Source organism: Pipistrellus kuhlii, unplaced genomic scaffold (genome assembly GCF_014108245.1).
Source record: "Pipistrellus kuhlii isolate mPipKuh1 unplaced genomic scaffold, mPipKuh1.p scaffold_m20_p_2, whole genome shotgun sequence".
In the NCBI taxonomy this organism is placed as follows: Eukaryota; Metazoa; Chordata; class Mammalia; order Chiroptera; family Vespertilionidae; genus Pipistrellus; species Pipistrellus kuhlii.
This window is the reverse complement of record NW_023425515.1, coordinates 72,959,653-72,975,926: the sequence shown is the minus strand read 5'-3', so window position 1 is coordinate 72,975,926 and position 16,274 is coordinate 72,959,653. Positions and strand designations below refer to the sequence as shown.

Sequence of the window (16,274 nt, the reverse complement as noted above, 5' to 3'; positions counted from 1 at the left end):
AATTTTGCTGCTGGTGTCTGACTAAAAGCTACCTAGAATAATAAAAGCGTAATAGGCTAATTGGACAGGACAGCCAAATGACCTTCCAGATGTCCTTCCTGGATGAAGCCAGAGCTGTGAGGGCTGAGCCCCTTGCACTAATTTTGTGCTTTGGGCTTCTAGTTTTAATAGTAAATGGGAAGCATTATCTTGGACATCCATTTAATATGTGTTTAACTAGTTTTATAATTTTTCCTATAGAGATATTTGAGCATTATATAAGCAAATGTTACAAAACTATAATGTCACTGTTTTCTAATTCAGTCCTGGCCTGACAGACTGTTACACTCAATGCCTGTTTTTTTTCCCCCAGAAGGAAAGTTTCAGGTTTCCCCCTTTGTTTCTGACAAGTATGACATGTTTGGCATAAGTTGGTGAGTTGAAATAGAACATGATTTATCAGAAGAGCAATACAAGCCAATTGGGTTTATTTTTCAATGTGTTTTTCCTCTTTAGAGAAAACATAACAGTATGCCCAGTGCATGTGTTTAGTCCATAAACAATAGAAACATCTGGTGATCCATGTAAGTATGCTTAAATTTGGGGTGGGCGTCGGCAATGATCCTAGCTGCTCTCTTCAAATGCAAACACTTGCTTTTCAGTAGGGCGTTGAGTGGCTTTTCGGAACCTGCCTGGTGGCTCCACCAGCTATAGCAGAGAACGGGGAGGCCCAGAGGGAATGCCCCGATGGTGTCATCGAGAGCAACTGGAATGAGAATATTAGTAACTTTGACAATATGAACTTAAAGGAGTCTCTTCTCCGGGGCATCTGTGCTGATGGTTTTGGAGACACCCTCAGCTACTCAGCAGAGAGCTGCTACTCCTTGTATTTAAAATCCAAGTGGTAATTCTGCAGTTGGAGACTACATGGGAGCAGCTTGTGGTGCCTGCATTGGTGGAACCGATGTTCTCCCTGAAATGCAAACACCGTAGGCCGAAGCACCACATGCTGTTGTTGGTATACCAGGGACAGTGTTTGCTATGCTAAACAGCAGATATCTTCCTCCAAAATGGACCAAAATGTTTGTTTTGGATGCAGCAGATGAAATGTTGAGCGGGGGATTTAAGGGTCAAATCTATTGATATGAGATTTTCCAAAAATTAAATACAAGTATTCAGGTTGTGTTGCTTTCTGCCACAATGCCAACTGATGTGTTGGAGGTGACCAAAAAAATTATGAGAGATCCGATTTGAATTCTGGTGAAAAAGGAAGAATTGGCCCCTGAAGGAATCAAACCATTTTTATATTAATGTTGAAAGAGAGGATAGAGGTGGGACACACTTTGTGACTTGTATGAGACATGGACAAAGTGGACTGGCCCACTGAGGAAATGCATGCCAGGGGCTCCATGGTTCCCGCTCTGCAATGGGATGCAAACGGAAAGGAAAGAGATGTTATCGTGAGGGAATTCCCATCAGGGTCAAGCCGTGTTCTGATCACTGCTGCCTTGTTGGCTTGTGGAATTTGGTGAGCAACCAGAGTCATTGGTTATAAACGATGATCTACCTACCAATCATGGAAACTATATTCACAGGATTGGCAGAAGGGGTCGGTTTGGGAGGAAAGGTGTGGCTACCACCTTTGTTCCCAAAGAAGACAAGAGGACTCTTCCGGACGTGGAGACTTCCTACAATTCTGCCGTGGAGGCGATGCCAACGAGCGTGGCTGACCTTCTGTAATTCCCAGAGGAGACGGTTTTGGATGCAGTGCTCGTGCTGGAGAGTGGGAATTTTTGGGCATGCTTCCAGAGAGGCCGTGGACTATGCCCCAGATAGAGTTGTCAGTGCGGACACCAGGCCAGGCCTTGAGATATGGTCTCATGGCCCCTTCCCAGCACGTAGGCCTTCTTTCATAGATCACTGTCAACTTTCTGAAGAACAGGATGACCTGTGAACAACATGGTCGTCAATGGCATGACTCTGACGTCGCTTGGGAAAAACTGTTTTGTCTTGGGTTACTTGGTCTGCAAAAACAGGATGTGGTTAATGGGCTTAAAAGTGGTCCTACACAAAGGGTCGCTGCTGCTCTCTGGTCTCCTTGTGTGGAGAATGACAGAGCAGTCGCCTGGCTAGTAGCTCACCTGGCCAGCTAGTAAAGGCTCTTTGCTTTTGCATAGGATTCGGCTCCCTGGTGGTCCTTGGGGATCTTGAAATATGGGCATAACACTCGCTGTGGCTGACTAGGTGATCATAACGTGCATTGTGCTTCTTTCTTTGGGAATATTTGAATCTTGTCTCAAAGCTCATAATGGATCAGGAATACAGATTTTGATAGCAAAGCAAGAGCAACTGGAATGAGATTGTTGGTAACTTTGACAATATGAACTTAAAGGAGTTTCTTCTCCGGGGCATCTGTGCTGATGGTTTTTGTTTTTTTTGTTTTGTTGTTTTTTTAAAAAAAATAAATCTTTATTGTTCATATTATTACAAAAATTCCTCATTTTTTGCCGGGACCGGTTTGGCTCAATGGATAGAGCGTTGGCTTGGGGACTGAAGGGCCCCAGGTTTGATTCCGGTCAAGGGCATGTACCTTGGTTGCGGGCATATCCCCAGTAGGGGGTGTGCAAGAGGCAGCTGATCGATGACTCTCTCTCATCGATGTTTCTAACTCTCTATCTCTCTCCCTTCCTCTCTGTATAAAAATCAATAAAATATATTTTTTTAAAAAAAAGTTCCTCATTTTCCCCCCCTCCACCAGGTTCCCACTCCACCCTCTGCCCTTTCCCCACCCCCCATTGTCCTCATCCATAGGTGCACAGTTTATGTTCAGTCTCTTCCCGCACCCCCACTCCTCTTTTCCCCGAGAATCATCAGTCCACTCCCCTTCCATACCTCTGATTTTATTATATTCAACAGTTAATATTGTTCATCAGATATTTTAATTCCCTTGGTTTTTAGTTTCACTTGTTATTTATGTATTTGTTGTTCATAATTTTTATCTTTATTTTCTTCCTCTTCCTAAAGAACCCCCTTCAGCAATTTATATAATTCTGGTTTGGCAATGATGAACTCCTTTAGCTTTTTTTTATTTGTGAAGCTCTTTATCTGGCCTTCAATTCTGAGTGATAGCTTTGCGGGGTAGAGTATTTTTGGCTGTAGGTTCTTGTTATTTATCACCTTGAATATTTCTTGCCATTCCCGTCTGGCCTGCATGGTTTCTGTTGAGAAATCAGCTGACAATTGTATAGGTGCTCCTTTATAGGTAACTACTTTCTTTGCTCTTGCTGCCTTTAATATTCTCTCTTTGTCTTTTGCTCTTGGGATTTTAATTATGATGTGTCTTGGCGTAGTCCTCTTTGGGTTCCTTTTGCTTGGAGTTCTGTGCGCTTCCTGGACTTATAAGTCTATTTCTTTCCCCAGGTGGGGAAATTTTCTGTCACTATTTCTTTCAGTATGTTTTCGATATCTTGCTCTCTCTCATTTTCTGGGACCCCCATAATTCTGATGTTGGTTTGCTTGAAGTTTTCCCAGAGGTTTCTTACATTATCTTCAACTTTCTGGATTCTCTTGTCTTCTGGCTCTTTGTGTTCCAAATCTTTGACTTGATTCTTGCAATGTTCCATTCTGTTTTTAGGACTCTGTATAATATTTTTTTTATTTCAGACAATGTATTCTTTATTTCTAGTTGATCCCTTTTCATATGCTCATAGGTCTCATTTATTTTATTGGCCTTTTCTAGGAAATTCTTGAAAAACCTGGTTTTCAATAAGCTTGGTTTTGAACTCTATATCCAGTCGCTTTTTGTCCTCCATTTCTTTTGTTTGTGATCTGTTTCCTTGTCTCGGAATTTTTGCTGCTTTCTTGAGTTCGTGTGGTGGCTTTGTGTGCTAAGGTGTCCTATATGGTTCAGTGGGTAGGCCTCCCAGTTTTCTTGGTGCACCTCTTTGAGGACTGTGTGTACAGCCTTTTGTAGTTAAGTCTTTTTTTTTGTTGGTATCACTGGGAGGAATTGACCTCCAGGCCAATTGGCTGTGAGGATCAGCTGTGTCTATGCCAGGAGACAGCCTTATTCAAGAGCCTCTGTGCTCAGCTTGGATGGGGCGAAGTTTCAGGGTGGAGCCTACAGCCTTGGCTTCCTGTCAGCCCTGCCCTATGAGGTTCCTGAGTCTCAGTGTTCCTCAGTGTCCTTTGGTACTCGCTGCCAGCACCTCTGAGAGAAAGGCACCCTTGAGTTTCGCCCACTACCAAACAGTCTAGTCTCTCCCTCAATGAGCCCAGAACTGGGGTTCAGTGCAATTGGAAATGAGGTTCAGTGCAGTCTGGAGCTTTTGTCTATTTCCTGCTAGGGCAACCCAGTGGCACAGTCAACAGTCTGTCCTCTGTGCACAATGTGCACACCTCCGGGACTTCCTTTCACTGCTCCCCTGGGTTTCCGCCTTACAGCCCAGGCTCCCTCCATATGAGCTTGGGTCCCCAGGGTCTGGTCTAGAACTGGGGTTCAGTGCAGTCAGAACTGGGGCTCCACACAGTTTGGAGCTTTTGTCTCCTTCCTGCTAGGGCAATCCAGCGGCACGGTCAACAGTCTGTCCTCTGCTCGCAATGTGTGCAACTCCTGGGCTCTGCTTTTCACCACTCCCCTGAGTTTTCACCTTACAGCTTAGAATCCCTCTGTATGAGCCTGGGTCCCCAGGGTCTCGCCCAGAACTGGAGTTCAGTGCAGTCGGAACTGGGGCTAAGCTCAGTCGGAGCTTTTATCTCCTTCCCTCTAGGGAACGCCGACCAGGCACTTAGCCACCCCCTCCTCTCTGGCTCCGTCCTCTCTGCACGTGTGCACTGTGTCTCTGTACCTTAGGCTTTTACAGCTCCTCTGATTTTCCTTCTGGTTTTCTCTTTCCTTCTAGTTGTAGAATTTCCAGCCAGTCAACTTTCCTGAAGTTCTGGATGATGTCTACTTTATATTTTAGTTGTATATTTTGAAATTGTTGTGTGAGGCTGCAGTTAGACGACTACCTATGCCGCCATCTTGGTTTATCTCCATGCTGATGGTTTTGAGAAGCCTTCAGTCATGAGCTCTTGTGAGGACAGTCATTAGCTTTATTCTCTAGAGTTAGACTGTTGGGGTTGGTTACAAAAGATGGGATCTGTAAAAATCTCTCTTTCTTAGAAATGTATTTCCTAGTTATGTAGAAACAGTTGTATTAGATGTTCTCTATCATATAATAATATACTTGTGGACTAAAAGATGTAAGTGCTGTATAGAATCAGCCAATTATGTTAAACAGGCTTATCTGCCTTTATTGTGTTTGTCATTAGCCTGAATAGAAGGCCTTTAAAATTTATTCATTTTATTTATTTATTTATTTTTTAGGAAGCATTTGAATGCATTTTGTTTGGTATTGTGTTTATACAATAAAGCATTTAATCAGTGCTAAGTGTGAACTGGACCCTGTTGCTAAACTCCAGCAAGCAGTCATATCCTAGGCAGGGTTAAACCCCCAGTGAGGTCTGAGTGACAGGGGAAGGTGCTGTCTGTCAATCACACCTGGGAGCAGAGTCAGCGGCAAGCATACAAAATCTGAATTTTTTTTTTTCTTAATAGATTTTATTGATTTTTTTTTTACAGAGAGGAAGGGAAAGAGATATTTAAGAATATTGATGAGAAAAGATCATCGATCAGCTGCCTCTTGCACACCCCCCACTGGGGATGTGCCCACAAGCAGAGTACATGCCCTTGACCAGAATCGAATTTGGGACCTTCTAGTCCACAGGCTGATGCTCTATCCACTGAGCCAAATCAGTTTCGCCCAAAATCTGAATACTTACATTTCTAGACAAATAAGTTCCCTCTCTCTCTCTCTCTCTCTCTCTCTCTCTCTCTCTCTCTCTCTCTCTCTCTCTCTCGATGCCGCTTCCCGACTCTCCTGTTGCAGGGGGTGGGCTCCCCTGTGCCTCACACGGACTAAGGGACTTTAATTAGCTTGGATGCTGAACTGCGCCCACTCCAACAAGGAAAGGAAACTCTGGCCACTGGCCTTGTTTCAGGCTCTCCTGGAACCCCCAGCTGCACCTCTTTCAGGAGTTTGGAACCTGAGGAATATAACTTCACAAAAAACAACACCTTTCACCACATCTCATTCTCCCGTGGGGGCCTCTGGAAATTCTTATTTCAGCAGTGCCTAAGAACCTCCATCTCGCTCCCACAAGCAGCAGAGAGATTTGGTTCTCCACTAACACCTTGAAAGACCTTTCATCTCAGACAGCGGACGGTGTTCCCACCAAACTCCCTGGTCCTTCACTCCACATGCTCTGGGCATAATCATAGGAAGAACTTAACTTCCGTGTGGCGGTTTATAGTCTGCAAAAGTTTCAGGCTTGTTTATTACATCTTTGGATCTTCACAACAGCTCTGTGAAATGAAGAGGGAAGATATCCCACAATTTTGCAAATGCTTAATGAAGTATAGGAGAAATAACCTGGAAACAAAGTTTGGAATCACTTCTAACTCCAAATCTTGTGCTCTTTCATTGTGTCTAACAACTATATAAATGCAAAGTAGAATATTCCTTTGAGATAATTGCACCTTTAGAGGAGGATGTTTAGAATGGTGGTTTCCACCCTCGTACACTGCTGGTGGGAATGCAGACTGGTGCAACCACTGTGGAGAACAGTGTGGAGTTTCCTCAAAAAACTGAAAATGGAACTCCCATTTGACCCAGTAATCCCACTCCTAGGAATATATCCCAAGAAACTAGAAACACCAATCAGAAAGGATATATGCACCCCTATGTTCATAGCAGCACAATCTACAATAGCTAGAATCTGGAAACAGCCTAGATGCCCGTCAGCAGATGATTGTATCAAAAAACTATGGTACATCTACACAATGGAATACTATGCTGCCATAAAAAAGAAGGAATTCTCATCATTTGCAGCAACCTGGATAGAACTAGAGAACATCATGCTGAGTGAAATAAGCCAGTCAATGAAAGAGAAATACCACATGGCCTCACTCATTTATGGATATTAAAAAACATTATAAACTGAGAAACCAAAAGATAGATATAAAGACAGTAAAGCAACAAGCAGACTGTAAAATTACAGTGGGGAGAGTAGGGAGATCTGGGGGAGATAAGAGATCAACTGAAGGACTTGTATACATGCATATAAGTACAACTAATGGACACAAAACCCTGGGGAGGGAGGGTATGTATGGGGGGGGCAATGTTAAAATATGTACACAGATAATAATTTAATAAATAAAAAAATAGGAAAAAAAAAAAAACTTCACTGCATTAAAGGAAAAAAAAAAAATGGTGGTTTCCAGAAGCTGGGGGAGAAATGAGGGAGAAATGGGGGAGTATAATGGGTACAGAATCTCAGGTTTTCGATATTAAAATGTCTGGAGATTGGTTACAGAACAATGTAATATACTGAATGGTACTTAACTATGTACTTAAAAATGGTTAAGATGGTAAGTTCTATGTTATTTGTATTTTACCACAATTAAAAACAAAAAATAGCCGAGACCGGTTTGGCTCAATGGATAGAGTGTCAGCTTGGGGACTGAAGGGACCCGGGTTCGATTGCGGTCAAGGGCATGTACCTTGGTTGTGCCCGCAACCATATCCCCAGTAGGGGGTGTGTAAGAGGCAGCTGATCAATGACTCTCTCTCATCGATATTTCTAACTCTCTATCTCTCTCCCTTCCTCTCTGTACAAAATCAATAAAATATATTTTAAAAATAATAATAAAAAAATAATTGCCCTGGCCAGGTGAATCAGTTGGTTGGAGTGTCATCCTGTACATCAAAAGGTCATGGGCTCAATCCCCAGTCAGGGCACATAAGAGAGGCAACCAAACAATATGTTCCTCTCTCTCTCTCTCTTTCTCCTCTCCTCTCCTCTCCTCTCCTCTCCTCTCCTCTCCTCTCCTCTCTCTCTCTTCCCGGCTTCCTCTCTTTCTCAAATCAATAACAATATATCCTTGGGTGAGAATTTTTTTTAAAAGGATGATGCTTATTAACCCAAAAGAACCTCTTTCAGTGGTACACAAGGAGATTGTGTACAGCCCCATCAAGAGAAAGCATGTCCAGGGTGAACACATGTGCTGTGTGGCAGGTGGGGGGAGGAGACAGGACTATTACAGTCAAAGGACGCAGAGAGGTGAGCCATGCTTACTTCACAGCCTCTTTCTTGGTTTAACTACCCCACATAAAAAAATAAAACAAAGTAAGCAAGAGCACAAAACAAGAACAGCAAATCCTGTTCCTTGTCCGACGTTTTCCTCTGTCAGCTGTTACTTCACAGATTATCTAAACTCACAGTAAGGGCAATGAGTCGGCAGCACGGGTGGCTGGTTAGCAATGCAGAGTCATGGGTCCCATGCCAGACCTCCTGAATGAAAACGGGGACAGGTCCCCGGGATGCGCACACACCCACCACTGCACACCTGTCTGTGAGCTTCGGGTTGTCTCACCCTGCGTATTCGTCCTGTGGGGTACATACATGACAGGAACACAGAATCAATCACATGCTTTCAACAAAAGAAATTTTGGCATCTGCAATAAAGCAAAAGCAGTTCCTACTCCTTCAAGGTTACAAAATGATAGAAGGAAGTTGGCATTGCAGAAGAACTGAGCTCCCTTTGCAGCTCTGCTGGCTGTGAAACATTTGGTAAATCACTTTACTTCACTAAACCTCTGCTTCTTCATTTCTTCATCCCTGCAGGGATCAGGCCAAAACCGGCTCTCCAAAATCCCCCGAGGGGTCCCAGATTACAAGAGGGCAGTTGAGTGACGCCCCAGCATCCGGCTCTCTCCTCTCAGGTTCTGAGTGTGTCACCGGAGAACCACAGCTGCCAAATCTCCGCAGCTCTGCAGCTCCAGTGGTGAGCACCACCCCCTGGTGGTCATTGTGAGTCATAGTTACCAATCGGACAGTCTACTGGTCTACGGGTTGCTTAAGCTTTTATACGGTACATATAGATATTTTTATTGATTTCAGAGAGAAAGGGAGAAGGAGAGAGAGAGAGAGAGAGAGAGAAACATCAGTGATGAGAGAGAATCACTGATCGGCCGCCTCCTGCACGCCCCTACCTGGGCATGTGCCCTGACCGAATTGAACCATAACCTCCTGGTTCATAGCTGGACTCTCAGCCACTGAGCCACATTGACTAGGCTGCTTCTTCATTTTTAAAATAAAGATAATAATCTCCACAAGGCCTACAAAAACATTCTCAAGCCTAGCCAGCATGGCTCAGTGGTTGATTATCATCGACCTATGAACCAGGAGGTCACGGTTCGATTCCTGGTCAGGTTACATGTCCGTGCTGTGGCCTTGAGGCCCAGTGTGGGGTGTGCAGGAGGCAGCCAATTAATGATTTCCTCTTATCATTAATGTATCTATTATCTTCCTCTCCCTTCCTCTCTGAAATCAATAAAAATATATATATTTTTTTAATTCTCAAAAGTATGACATGCTCTCACTAGAAATATAAAATAATATAAAATAATGTTCTGGGTATGTAAATGCTCATATAAGAATTTCTTAAAATCCTGTGTATGAGTATGTACATATATGCATAGCTCCACACGTAGTTTCTTAAGCGCACGCTAACAAACAAATTCATTTGATCTGCTGGGTGTCTGGAGTACAATGTTGTATGTCAGTTCTCATGGTAACAGGGACTGCGCCCAGTCCTTAGTGAAAGGAAGCAGGCAGAGATGGGTCTATGCCTACGTATTAAGCAGTGTCACAAAAACCTGTCATCGCACTTAAAACCCAGAAGGCACCTTATTTCCAGGATCGTGTGAGGAGGAGAACCTCTCTGTGTGCGCTCCCACTCTCCTGAGAGACAAGACGGGAAAAGGAAGCCTGGCTCCTGGCGGAGAGAAACATGTCATGTGTGGGCTGGGGGCGCAGTCTGGCGTCAGGGAGACTCGGAGCCTGTGGCCTCGGCCCCGTGACTGCCCACCTGCTCCATTCACTTCCATAAAAGGAGGGTGAGAGAGTACTGACCTCTTAGGGTTACCTTGAGAATTAACTGGCATGCTATATGTGAGGTGGTTACCACCATGCCAATACATAGTAAACACTCGTTAAATGTTAGCTGTTATTATTATCATCCTCTACTTTGAAAGGATGTGGTTTGTACATCAACCCCCTTCTTGCATGAGAGGTAGCACACTGATAAAAAAAAAACAAAAAAAAAAACAGAGCACAGAGAGTGAAGGTCGGTATTAAACTGTCAGCAGCGTGTAAGCGTGCACCTGACAAGGGACATGCACTCAGCACACGGCTGGCAGTGCTGTCAGGATGGCGCTTCTGATGAGGATCTTCTCCACGTTCTTAGAGGACCTTCCCTGTCTGCTGAGTTGTTCCCGCCTGGCCCTGAGTGAGGTGGCTCACGGCTGCCAACTCATTGGCTGACAGGGACACAACGAGGGAGCTGACCCCCAGGAGCGTCCAGGGTCCTGAGGTAGGACACTCGGTGCGTGGAGGCCCTCACGTTAGGGACCATGGTGGACACGGCCAGCACTGTGCGATTCCTGCCTTTTGAGAACAGCGACAAGCTCAGTGACGTGAGCACTCAGTGCCTGGTTCTGGTGCTGCTGTACACCAGGGGAGATAAGCTCAGGACACTGCCATCTGCTGGTCACGTGGGACGGGGGACACACACACACACACACACACACACTCCCTGCCTGTTAACCTAGCTGACATCCTTGACCAGAGTAAGACACTCTCCTTGGGTTTCTCTTTCTACCTCTTTTTGTCCCCCCTTCCCCCGCCCGCACTGTCCATAGAGTTTCCTTCTTTCCATGTAAAGACGCCCCAGGCCCTTGCTGGTTTGGATCAGTGGATAGCGCAGGACTGAAGGGTCCCGGACTCGATTCCAGTCAAGGGCACATGCCTGGGTTGCAGGCTCAATCCCCAATAGGGGGCATGCAGGAGGCAGCTGATCCACGATTCTCCCATCATTGATGTTTCTATCCTCTCCCGTGTCCTCTGAAATCAATAAAAATATATTTAAAGACTTCCCAGGCTTTTGGGACTCGGTGCTTCTCATCCTCGGGTGGGCCTCTTCTGCACCCCAGAAGGTAAAACACATATCCAATTTTAAATATTCTTCTAGGGAAGAAATTCCCGAATCACGTCCACTGCCCTTCCCCAGCATTTCGCAACTTCCACTGTTAAGAAATTGTCTTTGTGTCTCCCGTTAGTCTTTCCTTCTTCGAGGATTAAAGGCTGCTATTCTCCGTGCTTTTCCTTCCTGTAGAACACCGACAAGCCATCATGACTGCTGTCCTTTGTCCCTTGTTTCTGAAACCACACAGCTCAACTGGGATTCAGGACAGACGTGTGCTAGGTTCCACTCAGTGTATTTCCTACGCAAACTGTTACTGTTCCCTCTCCCCCTCCTCTGGTAACGCCCCTCCCACGTGCTCTCCCTTCCTCGTCCCACCCTCCTCTCTCCTCCCCTCTCTCATCCTCTCTTCCCTCCTCCCAACTCCCTCTCCTGTTTCTTCTCCTCTCCCTTCTTGTTTCTATGTTTTCGTTGTTGCTTTTTCTTTTATTGTTGCTTGTTTGTTTTGTCTCCTCCTTTTCCTTCTTATTCTCCGGCATGAGCATCCAAGACCAGAGGTCAGGGTTCTGGGGGACAACGGAGAAAGAGGTGACTGGCCTTGGAGAAGCTGCTCTGTGTCCGCACTAATTTCTCGGAGGGATGCTGCCAGAGCAGAGCCCGGAGGGAACGCGCGGGCTTGTAAATATTTGAAATGTGCCCCGGCTGGCGCGGTTTTATTTCTCAGCTTCCCACCAGGGAGGTGCAAATGGAATCCTTAATGATGTTTATAAGTTGTGAGCGCATTTTAATGTCAACAGACAGAGTCCCGAGCAGCAGGAAGAGCGCTGTGATTTACTCCTGAAGGCACGGCACAGCATGCGGACAGCGTCCTCCAGCGCATCGCTGGCCCTTCCCCTCTGAGGGCGGCCCGGCACAGGCCGTGACAGCTCCACAGAGCCATTCCGCTTCACACCACGTTTCTCTCTTCCTGAGACCAAGACAATCTGGCAATCTGACCCTCACCACGGGTGGGCCCGAATCTCACCTCCACACTGACTTGAACCCCAGAAAGAAACCTAAATGCCATCCGGCTCTTACCGAAGCGCAGGCCACCCTCTCACTGAGTTTCGGGTTTCCCTAGCAATGGCAATACCAACAGTGTGCATGTCGGTGGGTGCTGTTTGCGCTCCTTGCTACATAAATACGGAAATGTGACACCTTTATTAACGTTACAGATGCATGCATAGCTGAAGCCAAGACTATTAAACAAAGCGTGCTTGTCTTTATGGAATGTTTACTCACCACAAGCCTAGGCAAACAGCAGCCACGTGCTGAAGGAAAGAATCATGGCTGAACCCTGACCGGTACTCAGAGGTTAGAGCGTCAGCCTGCAAAATGAAAGGCTAAGGGTTCAATTCCGGGTCAAGGGCACATACTTTGGTTGCAGGTTCAATCCCTGGTCCAAGCCGGGGCTCCAGCAGCAGGCAACCAATCACTGTGTCTCTCTCATGTAGATCTCTCTCTCTCTCTCTTTCTCTAACTCTCTCTCTCTTTATCTCTCTCTCAATCTCTCTCTCTTTCTCTCTCTCTCTCTTTCTCTCTCTCTCTCTCTCTAACTCTCTCAATCTCTCTCTCTCTCTCCCTCTCTCTCTAACTCTCTCTCTCTCTCTTTCTCTAACTCTCAATCTCTCTATCTCTCTCTCAATCTCTCTCTCTCTCAATCTCTCTCTCTCTCTAACTCTCTCAATCTCTCTCTCTCTCTCTCTCTCTCTCTCTCTCTCTCTCTCTCTCTCTCTCTCTCTCTCTCTCTCCTCTTCATCCACCTTGTCCTCCCTCCTCCCTTCCACTCTCTCTAAAAATTAATGGAAAAAATGTCCAAACTCCTCGGGTGAAGATTAAGAAAAAACAGAATTGTGAGCTGATAGCGGCTCAGTAATTAGCCTGAGTTTTGTCAGGAGCAGGACTGAAACCTTTCTGAGTGTAGAGCCCATGGTTTTTACATGCAAACCGGCTGCCTCTCATTCAGGACCTATATAGGGAGCTTCCTTTGTTTCTGTTTTTGTTTTTTGTTTTGTTTTTTGTTTGTTCTGTTTTGTTTAAAATATATTTTATTGATTTTTTTGCAGAGAGGAAGGGAGAAGGATAGAGAGTCAGAAACATTGATGAGAGAGAAACATCAATCAGCTGCCCCTGCACACCTCTCACTGGGGATGCTGGCTCCTGCACACCTCCTGCGGGGGATGTGCCCACAACGAAGATACATGCCCTTGACCGAAATCGAACTCAGGACCCTTCAGTCTGCAGGCCGACCCTCTATTTACTGAGCCAAACCAGTCAGGGCTCCTTTGTTTTTAAGATGGTGAAACAATCTCTATAGATGCAGCACCTCTGAGAAGAGACGCTATGAAATGAGTGTAGGATTAGCCGGGACCGGTTTGGCTCAGTGGATAGAGCGTCGGCCTGGGGACTGAAAGGTCCTGGGTTCGATTCCGGTCAAGGGCATGTGCCTTGGTTGCGGGCGCATCTCCAGTAGGGGGTGTGCAGGAGGCAGCTGATCGATGATTCTCTCTCATCTATGTTTCTAACTCTTTATCCCTCTCTCTTCCTCTCTGTGAAAAATCAATAAAATATATATAAAAAAAAAAGAAAAGAAAAAGAAATGAGTGTAGGATTAGGTCAGAGGCGTGAAGGCACCTGTGCTTCTCTGCAGGTCAAGCGCCCTCCTCCCCTCGGGACCTCACTGGTACACCGAACGCCGCCTAACGTGATGCTCCTATGTGTTAGCGTCCCTGCTAGTTTAAAACTTTAACATGTCTCCTCTTACTGCTTCCCTAGGCTATGGAAAATAGAACTTGATTTTTTTTTTTTTAAAGACAGTAACTTGGAGCTTAACGGACAAAATAAGGGCTTAGAACAAACATGAGTTTACATGCCAGATACAGCTTGCCGTGTATTTTAAATTGATGACTGTTTGGGCCAATAAAAGGGAACTGCATTACCTATATTTGCCAGAGAGAAATAAACTGTCAGCTATTTTCTTTAAAGGGGTGCTTTATCTAACCAATTTACTATAGCTTTACTTATTTTGAAACCAGCATGCCAGATTTTCCTTGTTTAAAATGAGCAATACAAAAGACATGGAGAGTGGGCAGAGGGACTGTGGGGTATGGGGAGTGAAGGTAAGGACGCTGACATGTTATATCTTCCTCCAGCAGTAAAACTGGGAGTCAAGGGGTATAGCAGCTACATCGAACAGTCAGGAGCCACCCCTCAGAAACGCATTAGTCTTCACAAACAGAATTCCTTCCAGACCCATTAAAGTGATCATCTCAAGAAGGGAGTCTTGAATTCTATGAAGCAGCCATTTAGTCACAGAAAGGTCCTGTGTTGGGATAAGAAAATTGTCTCCTCACCCACCAGTGCTGCCAGGCCCAGCCAGCAGGGTTCTGAGACAGTGCTGAGTCTGGCCCCTAGGTCTCAGCTCCTCTGAGCCCTTGTGGTGGCACCATATTAACTCTTTTTTTTTTAAATATGTTTTTATTGATTTTTGAGAGAGAGAGAGAGAGAGGATAGAGAGATAGAAACATTAATGAGAGAGGAACTTCATCGATTGGCTGCCTCCTGCATGGCCCCTACTGGGGAATCACAACGACGCCCTCTTGGTTCCTGGTCAGTGCTCAACCTTTGAGCCATACCAGCCAGGCCATACTAACTCTATGGGGTCCTAAAAGCGTGTTAGTTGGGGGGAATTCTTTTTTTTTTTTTAATCCATTTTTATTGTTCATATTATTACAAAGGTTCCTCATTTCTTCCCCCCTCCACCAGGTTCCCACCCCACCCTCCGCCTCCTCCCCACCCCCCATTGTCCTCATCCATAGGTGCACAGTTTATGTTCAGTCTCTTCCTCCCTCCCTTTCTTCGGGGGGGGGGGGGGGGATTCTTTATCTTTGTGTTTCATCGGCCATTCTTGTTGTTGAACATGATGGAGAGGCTCGCTGACTGGTGTGGGAGCAGGAGGGCGTGCAGGCATCACCAATGAGTCAGTTCACCTTCAGGAACTGTGCTGTGGGTAGCACTTTTGGGGGGAAAGCTATCTACATTCACTTCTAACTGAGTACAAATGTTTCCCCCGTAAGCCTGGGCAGAAAGAAAGCATTACCGGTAAGTGCTGTGAGGGAAGGGAAGACAGGCTGGTTAACCCAACACAGTCATGGCCAGGAACAGACACGTGGTAACATTTGCAAATATGTTCTCCCACACAGTGGGCTTTCTTGTTGTGTTGTTGATGGTTTCTTTTGCTGTAAAAAAGCTTTTAATTTGATGTAGTCTCATTTGTTTATTTTCTCTTTAGCTTCCATTGCCCTAGGGGCAGTATCAGTGAAGAAGTTCTTTTGGCATATGTCTGAGATTTTGCTGCCTGTGGATGCTTCCAGTATTTTTATGGTTTCCCGTCTGATGTTTAAGTCCTGTATCCATTTTGAGTTTATTTTTGTGTATGGTGTAAGTTGGTGATCTAGTTCCATTCTTTTGCATGCATCTATCCAATTTTCCCAACACCATTTATTGAAGAGACTGTCTTGACTCCATTGTATATTTGTGCCTCCTTTGTCAAATATTAATTGAGCATAGTGATTTGGGTTGATATCTGGGTTCTCGATTCGATTCCATTGATCTATATGTCTGTTCTTGTGCCAGTACCAGGCTGTTTTGAGAACAGTGGCTTTGTAATACAGCTTAAAGTCTGGTATTGAGATCCCTCCTACTTTACTCTTCTTTCTCAGGATTGCTGTGGCCATTTGTGGTCTTTTATTGTTCCAAATGAACTTTTGGAGAGTTTTTTCTAGGTCAGTGAAATATGCCATTGGTATTTTAATGGGGAGTGCATTGAACCTATAGATTGCTTTAGGAAGTATGGACATTTTGATGATGTTGATTCTACCAATCCAGGAACATGGTATGTTCTTCCATCTGTTTACATCTTCCTCTATCTCTTTTTCCAGTGTAGTGTAGTTTTCCGCGTATAGGTCCTTTACTTCCTTAGTTAAATTTATTCCTAGGTATCTTAATTTTTTTGGTGCGATGGGTCCCACAGAGGCAGTGCGGAGTCCGGTGCCTAGAAGGCCTGGTAACCTCTATGGTGGTTAAATGAATGACTCCTACGGAATTACTTTTCCAGGAATACGGCAGATCCCCTGGTAGCAGACTATATGAGTGACCACATGCCCGAAAG

The 16,274-nt window shown here is 45.2% G+C and overlaps 1 pseudogene; it reads left to right on the top strand.

Moving 5' to 3' along the window:
* The first annotated feature begins 601 nt into the window (after positions 1–601).
* On the top strand, positions 602–1,719 carry LOC118723337 (annotated as a pseudogene).
* Positions 1,720–16,274: the final 14,555 nt, after the last annotated feature.